Source organism: Ranitomeya imitator, chromosome 3 (genome assembly GCF_032444005.1).
Source record: "Ranitomeya imitator isolate aRanImi1 chromosome 3, aRanImi1.pri, whole genome shotgun sequence".
Classification (NCBI taxonomy): domain Eukaryota; kingdom Metazoa; phylum Chordata; class Amphibia; order Anura; family Dendrobatidae; genus Ranitomeya; species Ranitomeya imitator.
In genome coordinates, this window is record NC_091284.1 from 381,991,131 (window position 1) to 381,998,969 (window position 7,839).

Below are 7,839 nucleotides of genomic sequence, written 5' to 3' on the forward strand. Positions count from 1 at the left end.
AAAAACCAGAACCCGGCCTTGCCACGCCACCAATTTCCATTAGCCCCGGAGAAGCTTCCTCATTAAAAAAATACTCATCCCCATCATCCTCCTCGTCATCCTCCTCCTGTTCGCCCGCTACCTCGTCCTGTACACTGCCCTGACCAGACAATGGCTGACTGTCATCAAGGCTTTCCTCTTCCTCTGCTGCATACGCCTGCTCCTTTATGTGCGTCAAACTTTGCATCAGCAGACGCATTAGGGGGATGCTCATGCTTATTATGGTGTTGTCTGCACTAACCAGCCATGTGCATTCCTCAAAACACTGATGGACTTGACACATATCTTGTACCTTCGATCACTGCACACCTGACAACTCCATGTCTGCCATCCAACTGCCTGCCCGTGTATGTGTATAAATACATAACAGCACGCCTCTGTTCGCACAGTCTCTGAAGCATGTGCAGTGTTGAGTTCCACCTTGTTGCAACGTCGATGATTAGGCGATGCTGGGGAAGGTTCAAAGACTGCTGATAGTTCTGCATACGGCTGGAGTGTACGGGCGAACGGCGGATATGCGAGCAAAGTCTGCGCACTTTGAGGAGCAGGTCGGATAACCCCGGATAACTTTTCAGGAAGCACTGCACCACCAGGTTTAAGGTGTGAGCCAGGCAAGGAATGTGTTTCACTTGGGAAAGGGCTATGGCAGCCATGAAATTCCTTCCGTTATCACTCACTACCTTGCCTGCCTCAAGATGTACAGTGCCCAGCCATGACTGCGTTTCTTTCTGCAAGATCTCGGACAGAACTTCCACGGTGTGTCTGTCGCCCAAACACTTCATTGCCCATACAGCCTGCTGACGCTTGTCAGTAGCTGCCCCATAATGGGACACCTGGTGTGCAACAGTGGCAGCTGCGGATGGAGTGGTTGTGCGACTGCGGTCTGTGGACGAGCTCTCGCTTCTGCAGGAGGACGAGGAGGAGGAGGAGGGGGGGCGAACGGCTACAGCCAACTGTTTCCTAGACCGTGGGCTAAGCAGAACTGCCCCAATATTGCTGTCCCCTGTGGACTTTGCATCCACCACATTTACCCAGTGTGCCGTGATGGACACGTAACGTCCCTGGCCATGCCTACTGGTCCATGCATCTGTTGTCAGGTGCACTTTTGTACTCACAGATTGCCTGAGTGCATGGATGATGCGCTCTTTAACATGCTGGTGGAGGGCAGGGATGGCTTTTTTTGGGTAGCTCGTAGCGTGTTTTTTTTTTTTAAATTCTCCCTGAAAAAAAATAAATAGTGGGAGATTAATATTGGCATTTGTGCTTGAGTGCCAGTCGTGTGCGTGCCATCTCTCTCAAATTGTGGGGCACAGAAAGCCTAGTGTCTATAATACTGTTTTTTTTTTTTTTTTTAATTCTCCCTTAAAAAAAAATAGTGGGAGATTAATATTGGCATTTGTGCTTGAGTGTCAGTCGTGTGTGCCATCTCTCTCAAATTGTGGGGCACAGAAAGCCTAGTGTCTATAATACTGTTTTTTTGTTGTTTTTTTAATTCTCCCTTAAAAAAAAATAGTGGGAGATTAATATTGGCATTTGTGCTTGAGTGCCAGTCGTGTGTGCCATCTCTCTCAAATTTTGGGGCAGAGAAAGCCTAGTGTCTAATACAGATTTTTTTTTTTTTAAATTCTCCCTGAAAAAAAATAAATAGTGGGAGATTAATATTGGCATTTGTGCTTGAGTGCCAGTCGTGTGTGCCATCTCTCTCAAATTTTGGGGCAGAGAAAGCCTAGTGTCTATAATACTGTCTTTTTTTCGCTTTTTAATTCTCCCTTAAAAAAAAATAGTGGGAGATTAATATTGGCATTTGTGCTTGAGTGACAGTCCTGCGTGTGTGGCATCTCTCTCATTTTGTGCCACAGAAAACCTAGTGTGTAACATTGTGCCTGATTTTCCTTGCAGTCTCACCCACCTATAAAGGGATATCTATATCCTACAGAAGTTAGAGTTCACCTTGTAAGTTGTTTTACAGTAACAAATACCGTTACTTTGGTTACGTTTTGCAAACAATGAGGAAGTCTGGTGGAAGAGGTCGTGGCTGTGGGTGGTCATTGCTAGCTGGTAATGATGGTAGTGGTGGTGGAGCATCAGGTGGTCGTGGGAAAAGCAATATAGCACCTAAGTCTCGAGTTGTGGAGCCAGGTTCGTCATCTGGCTACACAAGGCCTCGAACGCTCCCTTTTCTGGGAGTAGGAAAACCGCTTTTAAAGCCGGAGCAGCAAGAGCAAGTTTTGGCTTTCCTTGCTGACTCAGCCTCTAGCTCTTTTGCCTCCTCTTCTGAAACTGGTAAATGTAAAAGCAGCGCGTCGTTAGTGGATGTTCACGGTCAGGGACAAGTCGCTTCCTTGTCCTCTTCAGTAAAAACAACAACAGAGAAGGATGCGTCAGGCGACACAACGGGTTACTCCATGGAGCTCTTTACACATACCGTTCCTGGGTTAGAAAGTGAAACAGTTAACAGTCCATGCCCATTACAAGTTCAATCGGACATGGAGTGCACAGATGCACAGCCACAGCCAGATTACTATGCTGTTCCTTTGACTCAGACGAGAACATTGCCCTCTGTGTACTGATCCAGAATCAGACCCTGATGAGACTATGGTGCCCCGTCACGAACTCTATACCACCGGCTTACACGGTGACACAGACGAAGTTGCACACGAGCTACAAGAAGAGGTAATAGATGACCCAGTTGTTGACCCCGATTGGCAGTCATTGGGGGAACAGGGTGCAGGCGGCAGTAGTTCTGAAGCGGAGGAGGAGGGGCCGCAGCAGGCATCAACATCACAACAGGTTCCATCTGTCGGGCCCGTATCTGGCCCAAAACGCATGGCAAAGCCAAAACCAGTTGGAGGACAGCGTGGCCATCTGGTTAAAGAAGCTCAGTCTGCAATGCCTGAAAAGGTATCCGATGGTAGAAAGAGTGCAGTCTGGCATTTTTTTAAACAACATCCAAACGATCAGCGCAAAGTCATCTGTCAAAAATGTTCAACTACCTTAAGCAGAGGTCAGAATCTGAAAAGTCTAAATACAATTTGCATGCATAGACATTTAACCACCATGCATTTGCAAGCCTGGACTAATTACCAAACGTCCCTTAAGGTTGTAGCACCCTCGGCCAATGAAGCTAGTCAGCAACGCTACATCCCTTCCATCACTGTAAGGCCACCATTTCCCGCACCACCTGCAGTAAATGTCCAGATTCCGTCGCCAGGCCAAAGCAGTCAGGGAATCACCAGTTTCGTAGTAGGAAACACTGCATGTAGGGCACCGGCAAGAATACCGTCTCCAACCGTCTCTCAGTCTGCCATGTCCACCGGCACCCCCGCTAGTTCCACGATCTCCAGCTCTCCAGTCCAGCTCACCCTACATGAGACTCTCGTTAGAAAAAGGAAGGACTCATCCTCGCATCCACGTACACAGGGTTTGAACGCCCAAATTGCTATTCTAATCTCGTTAGAGATGATGCCCTACCGGTTAGTTGAAAGCGAAGCTTTCAAAGCCTTGATGGACTACGCTGGTTGTCCTCATATGAACTCGAGCCTGGGAGTTTTCTAGGAAAGTTCCCACGATCTAGGAACAACCAGCAGAGGGCGCCTCACCGCAAATTAAGGTAAATATAGGTCATTGACCTACTTTACCTTCATTCCCCGGGGTTTTGCAGCCACGAACAACTTTGCATTAGCAAAGCTCGTGGCTGCAAAATATTTTAACCCCTTCAGATGGATTTACATCGTTGGACTTTACAGATCTGCGGAAGGTAAGGATATTGTTGGTTTATTATGTTTTTTTTGTTACAGAACGAGGGTCTTCAGTGATTGGATTGGGCGTTGAATAAAATATTACAACAACCTTTGTTTTTATTTCCTTAAAATAATTTTTAATAATGTGTATTTTTTTAACCATTTACTAGTATTGGATTGATAATGGATAGGTGTCATAATTGATGCCTCTCCATTATTAATCTGGCTTAATGTCACCTTACAATAGCAAGGTGGCATTAACCCTTCATTACCCCATATCCCACCGCTACACGGGAATGGGAAGAGAGTGGCCAAGTGCCAGAATAGGCGCATCTTACAGATGTGCCTTTTCTGGGGTGGCTGGGGGCAGATGTTTTTAGCCAGGGGGGGCCAATAACCGTGGACCCTCTCCAGGCTATTAATATCTGCCCTCAGTCACTGGCTTTACTACTCTGGCGGAGAAAATTGCGCGGGAGCCCACGCCAATTTTTTCCGCCATTTAACCCTTTAATTTAGTAGATAGAACGACCAAATTTTGCATATACACACTACTAACATTAGTAGTGTGGAATCTGCAAAAAAAAAGGGGGATATGAGATGGTTTACTGTATGTAAACCATGTCTCAAATCATGTCGGTTTTAGGAAGGAGATAGCAAAAGCCGGTAATTGAATTACCGGCTTTAAAGCTATTTTGCGCTGGAAGAAATATTAATATATATACTGTATATATATGTGTCTACTGACATATATATATATATATATATATATATATACAGTGTGTATATATATATATATATATATATATATATATATATATATATATATATATATATATATATATATATATATATATGTGTATATGTATATTTTATTTTGGTGACACATGGATCCCTTTTATAGCGGTATGTTGGTTTTGCAAGCCTGCGAGAAAAACACGCAGTACGGATGCCATACGGATTACATACGGAGGATGCCATGCGCAAAAAACGCTGACACACCCTGCGTACGGAGGAGCTACGGACCACTATTTTGGGGACTTTTCAGCGTATTACGGCCGTAATATACGGACCGTATTGTTTTACGCTGTGTGTGACGCCGGCCTTAGACTGTATGTTTTCTGTGCCGGAAAATGAGACACAGATGCCACACACAGGACTGCCACTGATGCAGATTTGCCAATTTTAATCTGAACCTTTTTTTTTTATTCAGGGAGACTAGTGAATAAATGTGGGCCACTGTATTAGAGTATATTTTCTGTGGAAGAAAGTGGCTTGAAGAGATGTAACGAAAAAAAAAAAAAAGGGACTGTCCTACAATTACTATCTCCCTGCAGTAATCTCAGCCAGGTATGGCAGGCAGCAATAACAAGGAGTGGACTGCTGCACAAATTAAATCAAAAGTGTGGACAAACAAACAAGATAGCTGTGCAGAAAGGAAGGAACAACAGGATTTGTGCTTTGAAAAAAGCAGTTGGTTTGCACAGCCGTGTACAAACAGCAATGCAGCTATCAGGGAGCCTTCTAGGGCAGCACAATGAGCTACAGCGCTGAGGAAAAAAAAATGTAGCTTCCACTGTCCCTGCAAACAAAAGGTGGTGTTGGACAGTGGAAATCGCTACAGCACAAGCGGTTTCGGGGTTAATGTACCCTGCCTAACGCTATCCCTGCTTCTGACGAAGCGGTAGCAACCTCTCCCTAAGCTCAGATCAGCAGCAGTAACATGGCGGTCGGCGGGAACGCCCCTTTATAGCCCCTGTGACGCAGCAGACAGCAAGCCAATCACGGCAATGCCCTTCTCTAAGATGGTGGGGACTGAGACCTATGTCATCACGCTGCCCACACTCTGCGTCCATCTTCATTGGCTGAGAAATGGCGCTTTTCGCGTCATTGAAATGCGACTTTGGCGCGAAAGTCGCGTACCGCATGGTCGACCCCACACAGGGATCGGGTCGGGTTTCATGAAACCCGACTTTGCCAAAAGTCGGCGACTTATGAAAATGAATGATCCGTTTCGCTCAACCCTAATCCTGCCTACTAAAACAGTCGCTGCTGACAATGAAACATGGTGTTATACCAGAAGGCCATTGTAGAAAATATGTGTAAAAAATTCCCAGCAGACAATGCTGGCAGCAGGGAGCAAGCTCCCTTGCCCAAGCAAAAAGGAGAAGTGAAGGAGACACACCTGATTCAGCAAAGGCAGGGGTACACTGTTAAAGACCTGGGCCAATTTCATAACACCCTCCCAGGATCTATGCCCTGATACTTTTGACAAGGAGGGAAAAGTTTTTAAAGATAGTCAAGCAATACCTGATTATCAAAACCAGTGTACTCCCTAATTCCTCTGTGACTTTCAGCTAGTGGATCTCATAGTTAGTAAGTAACATAGTAACATAGTTAGTAAGGCCGAAAAAAGACATTTGTCCATCCAGTTCAGCCTATATTCCATCATAATAAATACCCAGATCTACGTCCTTCTACAGAACCTAATAATTGTATGATACAATATTGTTCTGCTCCAGGAAGACATCCAGGCCTCTCTTGAACCCCTCGACTGAGTTCGCCATCACCACCTCCTCAGGCAAGCAATTCCAGATTCTCACTGCCCTAACAGTAAAGAATCCTCTTCTATGTTGGTGGAAAAACCTTCTCTCCTCCAGACGCAAAGAATGCCCCCTTGTGCCCGTCACCTTCCTTGGTATAAACAGATCCTCAGCGAGATATTTGTATTGTCCCCTTATATACTTATACATGGTTATTAGATCGCCCCTCATTCGTCTTTTTTCTAGACTAAATAATCCTAATTTCGCTAATCTATCTGGGTATTGTAGTTCTCCCATCCCCTTTATTAATTTTGTTGCCCTCCTTTGTACTCTCTCTAGTTCCATTATATCCTTCCTGAGCACCGGTGCCCAAAACTGGACACAGTACTCCATGTGCGGTCTAACTAGGGATTTGTACAGAGGCAGTATAATGCTCTCATCATGTGTATCCAGACCTCTTTTAATGCACCCCATGATCCTGTTTGCCTTGGCAGCTGCTGCCTGGCACTGGCTGCTCCAGGTAAGTTTATCATTAACTAGGATCCCCAAGTCCTTCTCCCTGTCAGATTTACCCAGTGGTTTCCCGTTCAGTGTGTAATGGTGATATTGATTCCCTCTTCCCATGTGTATAACCTTACATTTATCATTGTTAAACCTCATCTGCCACCTTTCAGCCCAAGTTTCCAACTTATCCAGATCCATCTGTAGCAGAATACTATCTTCTCTTGTATTAACTGCTTTACATAGTTTTGTATCATCTGCAAATATCGATATTTTACTGTGTAAACCTTCTACCAGATCATTAATGAATATGTTGAAGAGAACAGGTCCCAATACTGACCCCTGCGGTACCCCACTGGTCACAGCGACCCAGTTAGAGACTATACCATTTATAACCACCCTCTGCTTTCTATCACTAAGCCAGTTACTAACCCATTTACACACATTTTCCCCCAGACCAAGCATTCTCATTTTGTGTACCAACCTCTTGTGCGGCACGGTATCAAACGCTTTGGAAAAATCGAGATATACCACGTCCAATGACTCACCGTGGTCCAGCCTATAGCTTACCTCTTCATAAAAACTGATTAGATTGGTTTGACAGGAGCGATTTCTCATAAACCCATGCTGATATGGAGTTAAACAGTTATTCTCATTGAGATCTCAAAGCTGGACACATGGCATGAGCTGTCCCGCTAAGCCTTTGACGAGTCTGAGAGAGTTTTTAGTGATGCAGGAAGGGTCATATCAGACAGACGCTTTGATCTATCAACAGAAAGTGATGACAGGCTCCCTCTGATAAAAATGAAAATTAAGCCTGGAATAGACCCGAGTTTTTCACACCACCAGATCACAGCAGCACATAGAATGTTTTTAATGTTCAATTTGAATGAGACAAGACAGTTGTTGCCTTCTAGGGTTTAAGAATGACTGGATGACCCTACTTATTATTTTTTTCTGGCTTTGCACTTTATGCCTTTATGAGGGTAAAAGTACCACAACTATACTTTCTTAAATTT